The sequence below is a fragment of the Coenobita brevimanus genome, chromosome 53 (genome assembly GCF_032717465.1).
Source record: "Coenobita brevimanus isolate Jiangsu-jjx chromosome 53, ASM3271746v2, whole genome shotgun sequence".
NCBI classification, from domain to species: Eukaryota; Metazoa; Arthropoda; class Malacostraca; order Decapoda; family Coenobitidae; genus Coenobita; species Coenobita brevimanus.
Window position 1 is genome coordinate 2,126,089 of NC_137006.1, and position 15,680 is coordinate 2,141,768.

Here is a 15,680-nt window from a genome sequence, read left to right on the forward strand (position 1 = left end):
CCCTAAGAGGCCCCACAAGAAGCAGCCACCACCCTAAGAGGTCCCACAAGAAGCAGCCACCACCCTAAGAGGCCCCACAAGATGCAGCCACCACCCTAAGAGGCCCCACAAGATGCAGCCACCACCCTAAGAGGCCCCACAAGATGCAGCCACCACCCCAAGAGGCCCCACAAGATGCAGCCACCACCCCAAGAGACCCCACAAGATGCAGCTACCACCCCAAGAGGCCCCACAAGATGCAGCTCCAACCCCAAGAGGCCCCACAAGATGCAGCTCCAACCCCAAGAGGCCCCACAAGATGCAGCTCCAACCCCAAGAGGCCCCACAAGAAGCAGCCACCACCCTAAGAGGTCCCACAAGATGCAGCCACCACCCTAAGAGGTCCCACAAGATGCAGCCACCACCCTAAGAGGTCCCACAAGATGCAGCCACCACCCTAAGAGGCCCCACAAGATGCAGCCACCACCCTAAGAGGTCCCACAAGATGCAGCCACCACCCTAAGAGGTCCCACAAGATGCAGCCACCACCCTAAGAGGTCCCACAAGATGCAGCCACCACCCTAAGAGGTCCCACAAGAAGCAGCCACCACCCTAAGAGGTCCCACAAGAAGCAGCCACCACCCTAAGAGGCCCCACAAGAAGCAGCCACCACCCTAAGACGCCCCACAAGAAGCAGCCACCACCCCAAGACGCCCCACAAGAAGCAGCTGCCACCCTGAAGTGGCCCCACAAACCACATCCCCCCACCAAGAGATTAACACAGGTATAAGTTCCTATGGTTACATAAAATATCGAGGAACCCCATGAGACAGCCACCATCGTAGAGGCCCTACAAGATGCAGTTGCTACCCCAAGAAGCCCTTTGAGACTAGTCAGCCATCTCAAGACTCATAAAGGTCCAAGTTGATTCAGCTGCTATCCCCTTGAGAGGCCCCACAAGACTCTGATGTCATCCCCTTCAAAGGCCATTTCACCCAAAGACCATATAAGATGCTGCCACCAGCCACTGAGGCCCTACAAGATGCTTCTGCCATCCACCCTGAGGCCCACAAGACTGCTGCCACCTAGGCCTCAAGCCAGCTATGCACCTGAAAGGCCTCATGATGATGGCCATCCCACCTTGGAGGCCCCATGAGACACTGCTTCCATCCTGCTGGTGAGGCCCCACAAGCCACTACCTCCATCCTGCCAGGGAGGCCCCATGCGATGCTGGAGCCATCCTGCCACAGAGGCCCCACGAGATGCTGCCACCATCCTGCCACAGAGGCCTTACAAGACGCTGCCGCCATTCTGCCCAGGAGGCCCCACGAGACACTGCATCCATCCTGCTGAGGAGGCTCCACGAGACGCTGCTGTCATTCTGCCCAGGAGGCCCCATGAGACGCTGCAGCCATCCTGCAGGGGAGGCTTCACGAGACGCTGCCGTCATCCTGCCCACGAGGCAGTACATGATGCTGCATTTGAGAGGCCCCAGGAGTTGCTGCTGCCTTCAAGGGGCACTACAAGACGCTGGTGCCCTGGAGGGGCTTCACAAGATGCTGGTGCCCTGGAGGGGCTTCAGAAGACGCTGGTGCCCTGGAGGGGCTTCAGAAGACGCTGGTGCCCTGGAGGGGCTTCAGAAGACGCTGGTGCCCTGGAGGGGCTTCAGAAGACGCTGGTGCCCTGGAGGGGCTTCAGAAGACGCTGGTGCCCTGGAGGGGCTTCACAAGACGCTGGTGCCCTCGAGGGGTTCCACAAGACGCTGGTGCCCTCAAGGGGTTCCACAAGAAGCTGGTGCCCTTGAGGGGCTCCACAAGATGCTGGTGCCCTCGAGGAGCCCCTTGAGGGCAGCAGCATCTCAAGGGCACCAGTGTCTTGTGGGGCCCCTCATGGGCACCAGCGTCTTGTGGAGCCCCACGAGAGGCAAGTGCCAAGAAGAGTATTGTCACTAGTATAAGGGAAGCTGAAGGGGGGAGGGGGGGGTGCTGGTCACCATCACTATACTGGTGGTCTTTGTTCTGTCGGTATGTGCTGAAAGTTTGGCAAAAGAAACTACCCAGTATTTCTTTTATTTTAATATTCCTTTAAATACATAGTGGTAGGTAGGGGACCCACCATCCACTCAGTGCTGTGCTGCTTTGGGTGTCTGCCCTTTCCTCTCTTCTTTCCTTCCTCTTCTGTCTTTCCTCTTCCATCTGCCTATGGTTGATTCTACATTGAGTGACAAGCTAAATGGTTTCCTCAACACCAGTAAACCATTTACTATGCTGGGTGGTAACCATATTACCAAATTATTGTGCCTGGTGGTTTAGTGGGTAATTAAGGTGCTCCAAGCAGACTGAGCTCGTGAAGGTTTATATCCAAGGGGTGGTTGGGGTTTACTGCTCATGTAATGCCACTCGGGGATGAGTGAGGCTGGTCATTCATCTTAAATGTCAGGACCAGCTTGCCTAGCCCTGGGCTCCTACGCTTCTCACGGGGCAACATAGGATTGGATGATTGATGGACGGATGGACTTATAACTGGTTTTGTTTCTACAGAAGTTTATTTTAGGTATCAAAATGAATAACTTGATAGAATTCTGTAGTCTGTATGTATCCTTTAGAAAAATCAAAGTTTAAAACCACTATATTAGAAGTTATAAACTTATAGGCTATCCAATTTGGATATCTTGGCAAGCCACGCCCCCTTCCCCCAGCACCTAACAGTTATCGTACGGCTGGCATAGCTTTATCACTGACCGTCATACCACGAAGCTGATAGGATCTCGATAACATTTATCACACAATATAACAATGTTTTAATACCTGTAGATGTTCAATTATTTTTGCTATGCAATATTCACTTACACCACTATACTCGTGAATGTTTTGTTTATGGAAGTTAATTTCCGAAAGGTAAAGAAGGGCTACAGTAATAAAATTAGTGCAAAAATAAGTAGAAGACTGGTCCATGTGCTCGTAAACCTGTGCATAAAAAATTACCCACCTCGGCTCTTCCATAGTTTTCATAAAATATGAAGTGACCATGGTAATCAACATAATTTTGTCTTGAACTGATTCAATAGTTGCTGTAAAAATCACTGCCGAGTTGATTTGATAGTTGCTGTAAAAATCAGTGATAAGTAAAAGCAATATAAACATTCTTCAACCTTTCTTCTATTAATTCTCGCTCTAATTTTATTATTGTAGCCTCTCTTTACATTATGGAAATTAATATCCAGAGACAAAACATTCATGAGTATGGTGGTGTAAGGGAAAATACGTAGCACAAATAACAGCAGATCTACAGGTATTAAAACATATTCTGATGAATGTTATTATGACATCACCTCCGTGGTATGACAGTAAGCGATACTGCTAAGCCAGCCATACGGTAACTGTTAAGCACTGGGGTAAGGAGGCGTGGCTTGCAGAGATATCCTGACTGGATAGCCTATACAACACATAAAAACTGACTGGGTAGCCTATACAACACGTAAAAACAGCATAAAGATCTTTTTAAAGCACAGGCATATATGACACTATCATTAAGAGCACCATGATTGAAGTAAGAGTATGAGCATAATCCAATGCCTATGGAGCATTAAAACTGCAAAACACCAAGTTCTTTAAAAGCACTGATACAGCAAACATTGAGACCTCCAAAAAGCACAAACACTGACCTAGGCACTAAACTATAGACAGCATTATGTAAGAACAGGCTGACTCAGGGGCATTTTGGTGCTATCACTCCAGCCAGTGAACACTTAACCCGTTCACCACAATGATATCTGTATTATATTCTTGCTATCTCCAGAAGACATTATTTAGCTTATGAAAGGCATCTCATACTGAAGGGCTTCTTCAAATCCCTCCAGCATGATGTCACAAAGTTAAACAGTCACCTGGAGATAGCAAGGTATGAAAGATAATGTAGTGAAGGGGTTAAGTGTTCACAGTAGCTCTAGTGACAAACCAAAATGGCATCACTTCAGAAACTGTTTCATCTGTCATAAAATAGGGTCTCCGCTATGTTTAACTGCTGTTAACCTCTTCAATCAGGTGGATTTTTTTTTTTTTTTTTTTTTTCCCCCCCTCAGTTATGGACAGCCTTTATCTCCTTTCTCAAGACATGAACTGAATAAACTACTATTGTATGAAAGTAGCAAGAATAAAATTTACAATGTCACTGGCCTGAAGGTGTTAGAATGTAATCATGAGGGGGTAGGCAAGCCGTTGCTGTATTACTTTTACAATAATTTCTGACGTATGTAATGAAAATCTCTACTTTATATGTTAATTTCTGAGGCACGTATTGAAAACCTCTACTATTACTAAATGTACTGTATGTTAATTTCAAAAGCATGAATTACTGCAAAATATATGTTAACATTGGAAGCAAGTACAGTATTTAAAATTACCATTCCTACTAAATCTGTGTTAATTTTAGATGCATGGATTAATGATCTCTACTGCTCCCAATTTTACGTTAATTTCTGAAGCACGAATTGAAATATCTATGCTATATATACACAAATCTCCACTGCTCCTAACCTTTGATGTGGGATGCAGCCTGATAAAATATTAATACCCGCAGGCACGTCATAACTGCCCTTTATGACTGCATGTTAACTCCACCAATCCAGTGACATTTTAAGTTTAATTCTTGCTGCTTCCAGAATTTTTAATCAATTTTGGAAGAGAAAGTGGGTTGTCCAAATGTTCATGAAGGCTGTTTCTAACTCCATCACTAAAACTTGTTTCTTGAAAATATATCAAAACTGTCTAGTAAGTGTAAGAATAAAATACACTTGCTTCCCTCCTTACAAACATAACTGGGATTAAAGGTTGGTCTGTAACTCAAAAAATCAGGGTTGACATTAACTGGGAACAAGAGTTGGCAAGTGACTCAAAAAAGTCAAACTTGAAATTCATTAATGCTGTATGAGGCCAAATATGTAGAAATCATTGCTAAAGACCATGGACACAAGTGGTCTGAAATACTTGTGATGTGCCAACTACTACAAATAAATTTAATCATTAGTATCACTGACATTAATGACTTGACTCTATGCTGTACTTTGAACTCACTGACATTTGAATTCATTTAACTATTTTGTAGGTAACAGTTAAAAATATCAACAAATGCTCCAACAAAAAAAAATTTGTATCTCTCAGAGTTTGTAAGCAGGGCTGCAACTGTAAGTCACCAAAATATGATGAGATTAAGAACAAACGTCTCCCCACCTGACAGCTGCACTACATTAAGCAAATAGATTGGGGTGGGGTGGGGGGGGGACAAGTCATAATATCCATCCATCATCCAATCCTACATTGCCCCATGAGAAGCAAAGGAGCCCGGGGCTAGGCAAGTTGGTCCTGACATTTAAGATATGAGTGACCAGCCTCACTCATCCCAGAGTGGCATTGCATGAGGAATAAACCCAACCACCCCTTGGATATAAACCTACAGAGGCTCAATCCAACAGGAGCACCTTAATTGTCCACTAAACCACCAGGTGTCATAATTTGGTTATATGGTTACCACCCAGCATAGTAAATGGTTTCCTGGTGTATGGGAAACCATTTGGCTTGTCACTCAGTGTAGAGTCACCCATAGCCAGAAGGAAGAGAAAAGAATGAAGGAAAGTGACACAGAAGAGGAAGGAAGGAAGAGAGCAAAGGGCAGACACCCAAAGCAGCACTACACTGAGTGAGTGGATGGTGAGTGCCCAATTATAAAAATGTACCTTGAGAGAAATGTGCGTGTGACTAGCTTACTTTGGAGGTTGTAAGAAGGTGGAGGAGCCTTGGAGGTAAAGTGGAAAAGTCTTGGAGGTGGTGGGAGAACTTGGAGGAGTTTTTGGAGACATCTACACATACAGAGAACACTTGAATGCTGGAGGAGTCTTCAAGGAGTTCAAGGCTCACTTGGCACTTTCTGAGGTAGGCCCATACACAAGGATCTGTAAATATACTGACTGTGAGCAATAAATAAAAATAAAATAACCTGGTCTTCCATTTCTCCAGTAATATTAGTACTAATAGTAAAGGTAATAATAAAAAGTCAAATAATTATAATAAACATGTAAAATATACTGTGATAGTTATATTTCCATTTTAAAATTATATTACTTGTCATTTCAAAATTAATCCACCTACTATACTCCATTTTTTTTTTATTGAGGCGAAGATGCACTAGAGTTGATGATGATTGGCTGAATGCAACATGTCCAAAAAATATTTACTAACCCAAATTTCCCCCTCAGATATTTGTTGTCAGTTAATAATGTTAGATTATGAAGTAATGTTGCATTCAGCCAATAATCACCAATCTGTCAAGTGCATCTTCGCCTCGATAAAAAGAACTGAGAATAGTACAGTAATAAAACTGCCATCTCTCTTGGAGGTGTCATGAAAATATACTGGTCGCAAAGAAGTGCTTAGGAAAGAGTGCATCCATGTTTAGTGAATGAAGTATGTATCTATCTATGAACTCATGATCAATACTAACAATCCAAAAGACAGATGATCAATGCTGTCTATCAAAGTCTATACAGTTTATCAATCACTGCTATAGACAAAAATCTACACACCTATCACCCAATCCTTTACTGCTGATAAGTGGTGGCAACCATCATCTGGTTACTTCATGTAGTGCTGCCTACTTCCTTCACCATTATCACTTTTTTTGTCTGTTCTCCCTCTCTTACTCCATCCTGTCTCCCTATTACTCATCTTTCCAGATCAGGTGGTTCTGCACTAACAAGCCTAATGGTTTACATAATCAAGCAACAGGGTGATGTGCAGCCTGCTATGGTGTGCCTACTAACTGGAGAGACACAATTGCAGTGCCCATTCAAGAACCAAACCTCCACACTTATCCCTATGCCTCACTGTGGTGATGTGCAGTCAGTTGCAAGGGAACATTGGCTCACTGCACAATACAACCCTCCACAGGCAGCTGCTTGCCTGTGGTTAATAGATCTGCTCAGCCTGACAGCCTGGGGTTGATCAACCCAATCCTTTACTGCCCAATGACTTAAAAGGCAATCACTGCTATAAATCAGATTTTATATCTTATCACTGCTATCTATACGAAAGTCTATATCTATCACCCACTTCTCCGCTGCCCAATCTGCAGTGTAGGGGCCCTGGGCTGGGCTATTCAATCCAAATTTAAAGGTAAGTGACCAGTTGCTCATCCCCCAAGATGTAAAAAGTAAATATCTCCAACCCCTACTTTGAATTAAACCCCCTATATGGCCTACAATAAGTAAATAATAATAAAATATATCCTATTCTCTTTCCTAATGCCCTAAAATAAATACATACATACCAGTAAATGAATAAAAATAAAATCTCTCCTCTTTCCTACCTCTATAACTCTTAAGGGTGCTGGAGAGGGAGGCCTTCATGTGGTGGCATTGATCTGATTGGGGAACAGAGCTGCCCAGCTGTGCAAATGTCCCTCTCCCCCCACCCCTCCCTCTACTCCAAAAAGGAGGATGGAGGTCAGAGGTAAAGTCAGAATGAACCAGGGGGCAAATATTACTACTACATTATCTAAAGATCTACTACTACTACACTGCCTATCCATCTATCTAACACTACTACATTATCTATCCACCTATCTATCTGCCTAATACTACTATATTATCTATCTACCTTACACTACTACATTATCTATCCACCTATCTATCTGCCTAATACTACTATATTATCTATCTACCTTACACTACTACATAACCTATTCACCTATCTATCTGCCTAATACTACTATATTATCTATCTACCTTACACTACTACATTATCTATCCACCTATCTATCTGCCTAATACTACTATATTATCTATCTACCTTACACTACTACATAATCTATTCACCTATCTATCTGCCTAATACTACTATATTATCTATCTACCTTACACTACTACATAACCTATTCACCTATCTATCTGCCTAATACTACTATATTATCTATCTACCTTACACTACTACATTATCTATCCACCTATCTATCTGCCTAATACTACTATATTATCTATCTACCTTACACTACTACATTATCTATCCACCTATCTGCCTAATACTACTATATTATCTATCTACCTTGCACTACTACATTATCTATCCACCTATCTATCTGCCTAATACTACTATATTATCTATCTACCTTACACTACTACATTACCTGTTCACCTATCTATCTGCCTAATACTACTATATTATCTATCTACCTTACACTACTACATTACCTATCCACTTATCTACCTACTACAACATAATCTAACATCTATCTGTATGTCTATCAAGAGAAAAAATAATCCAGTTTCTTATAAAGGATGAGGAAGCAAATGAGGAAGAGAACCCCCTGATAGAAGCCTTGTGGAGCAGCCTGGAGGAGTCTTGAAGAGGACGCATCACAAGACGGATTATTTTAAGTCTTGGAGGAAGTGTGAAGGCAGCATGAAGGAATCTTGAAGAGTCTGGTGTGGTCCTGACTAATCCCAGATCCTACCCACACAGTAGTCTGGAAAAGAAAAAGGAAATGTAGAGAAAGAAGTCAAATTTTCGTTTGGGGGGAGAGAGAGAGAGAGAGAGAGAGAGAGAGAGAGAGTTAAGAAAGTAGTCAAATTTGAGGTGAGAGAGAGAGAGAGAGAGAGAGTCATATTTTAATTTCTCAAAAATATAAAAGTAGAAAAACAAGTCAAATTTTAGCTTCTTATCTATCACCATTCCTAACATATTTCCCAAATCTGATACGCAGTTAAAGATTCATAGGTTAAAACACAAATTTCCTCAGTGACAGACTCATTCTCTCCAGCCAGTGTTGTGTACTCTGTTTGGAAGACATCACTCTCTCTCTCTCTCTCTCTTACACACACACACACACACACACACACACACACACACACACACACACACACACACACACACAGAGAGAGAGAGAGGGGTTACAAGGAATAAATATGAAAACCTTAAACAAAATAATCTATTCCAGCAGTTTTTCAAATCTCAGTTTCCGATGCAGAGGGTAAACATTGGTACTGGTTAGGTATCAAGAATGCTGAAATAAGCAATACTGTATTCTGGTTCAGCAACAGCACTAGGTAGGGCAGGGCAGGGTAGGGTACAGCAGGGTAAGGGAGTCAGGGCAAGGTAGGTAGGTGGGTGGGGTGCGGTAGGGTACAGCAGGGTATGGGAGTCAGCGCAAGGTAGGTAGGGTAGGGTAGGGCAGGGTATGGGAGTCAGGGCAAGGTAGGGTAGGGTGGGTTAGGTTAAGGTAGGGTACACCAGGGCATGGGATAGGGCAAGGTAAATTTATATTCCAAGAGACGTATTTGCAGTTTGATATTCACAGGATTTGGGGAAGCAAACCTTTGCAAATTTCAGTCATCATTGGACTGTACTCTTCTCCTATACCCAAATCATCATGACATACCTTACTGTGCACCACGACTCAGGTGTGCTGTGCTGGTGAGGTGGGGATGCTGTGCAGGAAGAGGAACAGCAGTACCTCGACAGCCAGGGTCTCTTTGTCGATGGCCAGCTTCTTGTGGGTCAGCGCCACTTTGAAGACCCTACACACACACAAAGGTGGATTTTATTGTACTTTATACCAACTGTCTTACTCCAACCCACCAGAAAACTAGTTGGTCAGATACTGTCTAGAGCTTAATAATATCATAAATATCATAAGCATAATTATCATCATTATTAACACTATCCTTACATCATCATCACAACTCCATTACTCACCTCAGGGATGGGTTGACGAAGGTTCCAGAAGCAAAGACCAAGCACAACCCGGCGGCAGGTCAGGTCTCTGTCTCACACACTCACTAATACAGCCTCATCCCATCTGTAAAAAGGATCATGCTTAACCCCATGAATCTTTTTTTTTCCCCTTCATATGGTGTAATCGAGCTTGGTAGAGATGTTTTACGTACTAGACAGGTTAGACACAGCTTTCATTACCACCAAACAAGAAACTCTCCAAACCTTTACAGTATACTTGTATTTATGTAATTAAAAACATCATCATCTGCAAAGTACAATATATATACTGTAATTAAGCCCTTGGGTGGGAAAGGAGGTTCAGATGATGATGATGATAATTAAGGCTGATCATTCAAGCCTTTCCTATGGACCTTTGAATCAATCTGCACTCTGCATAAATAGACAGAGGCACATGGCAGCATCATAGTCATTACCACCCCCATCTGTCTGTTGCCAAATACTGTACCTCAATGGATGACCACTAAAAATTTTCTCCAAGTCACCTTGTTCTCTCCCCTCTCAAACTCACACCCCCTTGACGCACATACAACTCTACTCCATCCCCCCTATCTTCTCTATGATCTCCCTCCAACCCCCCTTACCTCACACACATACTCTCCATCCAGTCAACTTAATTTCCCATGTTCAGGCACAGTAATTCTTGGACAATGCTAAAAGGAATATCTGAAGACATGAATCAGAGGACAAATGACGACCCAAATACAATATTCATCCTCTCCTTCCCTCCCCTTTGCCACAGGAAGCACGAGGCATCACTTGTTTATATGGTTACCACCCAATGAAGTCGTCATCGTCATCATCATTATCCGGACCTCCTTTCCCACCCTAGGGCAGGGTGAGGGGTAGCAACGTCCAGACAGCCCAAGTTTGCCCAATTTAAAGCTTCCATTCACTCATCATTCAAGCCCTCGAAATCCTGGCTCCATCTGACAGGCCAAAAAGACTTCCACCACGTTCTGTAGCTTCACCTATACCTATCCGATTGAGCCGATCCGAACACTGTCACATTAAAAAGGGGAGCCAAATCCCTGGTCACATGCTTCTCCTCACAAAATTCATCCAGCCAGCTCAATCTCTTGTCAGTCCCTTAGCCTCACCGACTTCCAAACCTCTCTTCCTCACACACTCATCCACCATATCCCTCCACCTTCTCCTTGGCCTACCTCACCTCCTTCCTCCTTCAAATTCACTCAGATACTGGTATACCTTTTTCACTACTCTACTGTTATCCATTCTCTCCACATAACCATACCATCTCAGTACTCTCTCTTCGATTCTGGTGTCCACAGACTTCCTCACTCCACATCTTTCACGAACCACATTATTTCGTATCCTATCCACTCTCTGTACTCAACATACATTCCTCAAGAGTCCCATCTCCACAGCTCTTACTCATGACTTTTCATTTTCATGCCACACCATAGTCTCACACCCATATGTTAAAGTTGGCACTAACACTTCATGTACGCCTTATGCAGCTGCAACACTCAAGCCTCTGTTTCTTATCAAGGCCTTCATAGCATCAGCTACTTTCCTTCCGTGTGTCTCTCTACTTTCCACTTCTGTAAATTTTCCTCTCTTTTCTATCATTGTACCCAGATACTTGAACTCTCTCACCAATTCCAGTCTCTCTCCATTCACTGTAGCATCACACTGGGAGTCACCATCCCTCTCAAATAACCATCACTTTTACTCTTTTTCTACATTTACTCTCAATTATTAAAAAAAATAAATAAATAAATAAAACTACACTGAATGAGTAGATGGTGATTGCCTCCTCATACTACAAAGTATAAATAACCATATGTGTATTGTATGTCTGTGTTTATAGTGTTGTGCCGTTCTGTGTGTTTTGAGTTATGTGTTTTTTCTTTCCAGTCCTTTCTCACTGTTGACAGTACTGTAAGCTTACTGACACCATTTTTTGCTTTCCTGGTTAGCAAGCACTCACAATATGGTGCTGCCTACTTCTACCTTTATCATTCTTTTCTGTCTCTGCACGCCTCTCTTCCTACTTCTCCCATCCTTCCTGTCACTTTTCATTACTTTTCCTTCAACTTCGGGTGACTCAACCCTAAGTGACAAACCTAATGGTTTCCTGTAACCCAAAAACCCATTAACAATGACAGGTGGTACCATACAATCAAATAACAGGGTGATGTGGAGCCTACTATGGTGTCTCTGCTGATTGGGTAGAGATGCAAGTGTGACATCCATCCACGAACCAAATCTCCACTCTCTTCTCCCAACCACTCCCTGCACCTAGGCACTGTCTGCCACAGAGAAGCATCATTCTCTGCACAGGACACCCCAGCATGAGTGACTGCTGCCTGTAATGGATGGGTCAGCTTGGCCAGACACACTGGGGTTGCTTAACAACAACTGCAAATGTACGGTATTTTGTACTGCTCTTCCCATTTGTGTATTTGGCTTTAAGTGGTAGGTAGGGGCATTCACCATCCACTCACTCGATGTTGTGCTGGTTTGGGCGTCTGCCCTTTCCTCTCTTCCATCCTTCATGTCTTTCTTTCCTTCATTCTTTCCTCTTCCTTCTGCCTATGGGTGACTCTACACTGAATGACAAGCCAAATGGTTTCCTGTACACCAGGAAGCCAATTACTATGCTGGGTGGTAACCATATAACCAAATTATGGCGCCTGGTGGTTTAGTGGGTAATTAAGGTGCTCCTATCGGATTGAGCCTGTGTGGGTTTATTTCCAAGGGGTGGCTAGGGTTTATTGTTCAAGCAATGCCACTCAGGGATGAGTGAGGCTGGTCACTCTCATCTTAAATGTCAGGACCAACTTGCCTAGCCCCGGGCTCCTCTGCTCCTCATGGGGCAACGTAGGATTGGATGATGGATGGATGGATGGCTTTATTATTATTATTTTTACTCAGTGGGCCATTCTATGTTGTGTTGCTTCTGTGTTTGTGTGTTACTTTCATGAATGTGTGTTGTTTTCCTCTAGTTATATTCAGCATTGTTCTTTTTAGTCACTTTGTATTATTCCTCTCATTCTGACTATATACCACTTCATTTCATCCTCTATCAGGAACATAAAAGTTAGGCTACTCAGTCCTGGCATTTAAGGTTAATGACCACTCTTTCTCACCCCAGTAACATTATATGAGCAATACACCCCAACCAGCCCTCAGATGATAACCTTATGGAGCTCTTTCACCCATTAAGCTGCCTGGCATCAATTGGTTGTGCGATTACTACCCAACAGTGTAAACATTTCCAGGGTTACAGGACACACTTGGCTTCTAACTCACAGCAGGCACTGGAAGGCAGCACTGGGGAGGAGGGGGGGGATGGTGTGTACCCCCACCTAACACAAACTTTCTCGGACACTCATTTACTGTACCAGAAATATCAGGACGTACCTCAATGACGGCCATGACCCCACCGTGCTGCATGGCTGACAGGGAGTTGTGGGTGCTGAGCAGGAAGAGGAACAGCAACACACTGACTTACGGGGTCTCCATCAATGGCCAGTTTCCTGTGGGTCAGCGCCACTTTGAAGATCCTGCACACATACACACAAAGGTGGATTTTAATTTACATCCTATCAACTGTCTTACTCCAACTCACCATGAAACAAGCTGGTCAGATACTGTCTAGAGCTTAATAATATCATAAATATCATAAGCAAAACTATCATCATTACTGTATTACCACCAGCCTCACATCACCATCATTACAACCCTAATGCTCACCTTAGGGCTGGGTCAAGGAAGGATCCAGAAACAAAGAAGGCAGCAGCACACATCGCCCTGGATATTAACTTGGTAGCAGGTCAGGTCTCTGTCTCAACCAGTCACCTGTCCGTCCCACCTCCTGTAAAATGGATCATTCTTAACTCTGCGACTTCCAGGACGTATATTTTCATTCCACGTTGTTAATATCTCTATCTATCTATTACAAGACGCCTTAATCCCATAAGGGGTGGCCACAAACAAATCGCCTCCTTGTCCCCTGCCATTTCACTGCCCTGCTCCCAGCTCACACCCCCCAACCTCATATATCTTTTTACTTTCAGGTTATATTTCATTTAGAGATAGACTTCCCACACTCTTATAGTCAATCTCTCACTTGCCATTCTCCCCACATAGAAAACTCAATTTCCCTTACTCACTAAAGGCAGGTTCTTGAACAATGCAAACAGCTATCCCTGAGGACATGAATCAAAGGAGGAATGAAGCCCCAACAACAATCTGCGGTCCCTCCTTCCCTTTCCTCTGCTACAGGAGGTACACGGCTGCTTGCGACTCTCATGCTAGGTGGTGAGAACTGCTGCTCCAAGTATAATTTTCAGCTCTTCCTTCCCTCCCCATTGCCCTATAGAAGGTACCACATGACACTTTGGTATACGCTTACTGCCCAACATAGTAAATGCTCCCCCCCCCCCACTCTCTCTCTCTCTCTCTCTCTTAGTGTACAATGTCCCCACCTACCATGAACTTTCTTACATACTACTCTACAGTACTACAAATACCAGGCTGTACCTTAGTGAGAGCCATGACCCCAGTGTGCCACATGGATGAAGGCAAGCTGGGGATGTTGCGCAAGAAGAGGAATGGCAGCACCTTGATGGCCGGGGTCTTTGTCGATGGCCAGCTTCTTGTGGGTCAGCGCCACTTTGAAGATCCTGCACACACACAAAGGTGGATTTTATTGTACATTATACCAACTGTCTTACTCCAACCCACAAGAAAACAAGCTGGTCAGATACTGTCTAGAGCTTAATAATATCATAAATATCATAAGCATAATTATCATCATGTTCATCTAGCCTCTTTTTCACATTCACAAGTGGGGAAGTATTATCCTGACAGTAAAGAAAAAGAAAAATAACTGGGAAAACTATGGTAGCAGTAATCAACAGCAAGCCCAGTGAAACAAGACACTCATCCACTCACCATTCAAGTCCCACAATCCTGGCTCCACCTCATAGGCACACTTCCCACACGTACTCTCATAATTACCCATCAGACAGCATCAATCCAACAAATGTGAGGGTAAAAAATGGAATGCAAAACCCATCATATATTCCTCCACTCAAAACTTATGATGCCAAACCTTGTCGTGCACTTCTCCATACAAAACTCACCCAATCACCCCAAATCCCTTGCGAGCTCCCAAGTCTCATCAACCCTTATAGGTACCTCTTTATCTATCTATCTATAGCCCGATGGCCTGATCCCACAAAGGGTGGCCGCAGACAAAACGCCTCCAAGTCGCTCTGTCACCCACCATTTGACTACCCTCCCCCCAACTCACCCCCCCCTCCCTCATATACCTCTCAACTCCATCCCTTCACCTCATCACACTCATTTATCTTAACAATCTACCTACTTCTTGACCTGCCACACCTCCCCCCACCTTCAAACTCACTCACATACACCGTTTCACCATCCTATTTATTTTCAGTCTCTGTAAACCACACCATCTAGGCATGCCCTCTACAACCTTGTCCCTGGGTGTCTCTACGCTTTTCATGCATACAGTAAACTCTCAATTATCCATTGTCGTAATATCCAGCTCAACACAATATCCAGCACCAAAATGAGAAAAAGCCGGCGGTTCTAAGGAATATCTGGCAGCGTGGCACATCATCCACTTGTACGCGAGAGCCACTATACTGTATCATTACTGTATTGTGTTTTATGCTTAGTTTTCATCTTTTACTCATAAGAAAGTTTTTAGGAAAGAGGGTCGAGACATACAGTAACGCAATACCCAGCTCGACGCCGAATGTTGAGCTGATGGGGGGTACTCAGCAACATCCGACGTTTCGCTTTATTCAGCGTGGGGGTTGGCTTACTTCAGCTGGATAATGAAGAGTTCACTGTAAAGTTTTTTTGAATCCTGTCTATTCTATGCACTTCCCAACACATTTCTCCACAACTCTA

General features: G+C 43.8%; 1 long non-coding RNA gene across 1 annotated transcript; it reads right to left on the reverse strand.

Moving 5' to 3' along the window:
* Positions 1–9,764: 9,764 nt before the first annotated feature.
* LOC145400738 (uncharacterized) lies at positions 9,765–13,535 on the reverse strand. Its single transcript, XR_013897480.1, has 3 exons — positions 13,485–13,535; positions 13,152–13,294; positions 9,765–9,825 (listed from the first exon to the last, which is right to left on the reverse strand). It is a non-coding gene; the product is annotated as an uncharacterized LOC145400738 (long non-coding RNA).
* Between the last annotated feature and the right edge of the window lie 2,145 nt (positions 13,536–15,680).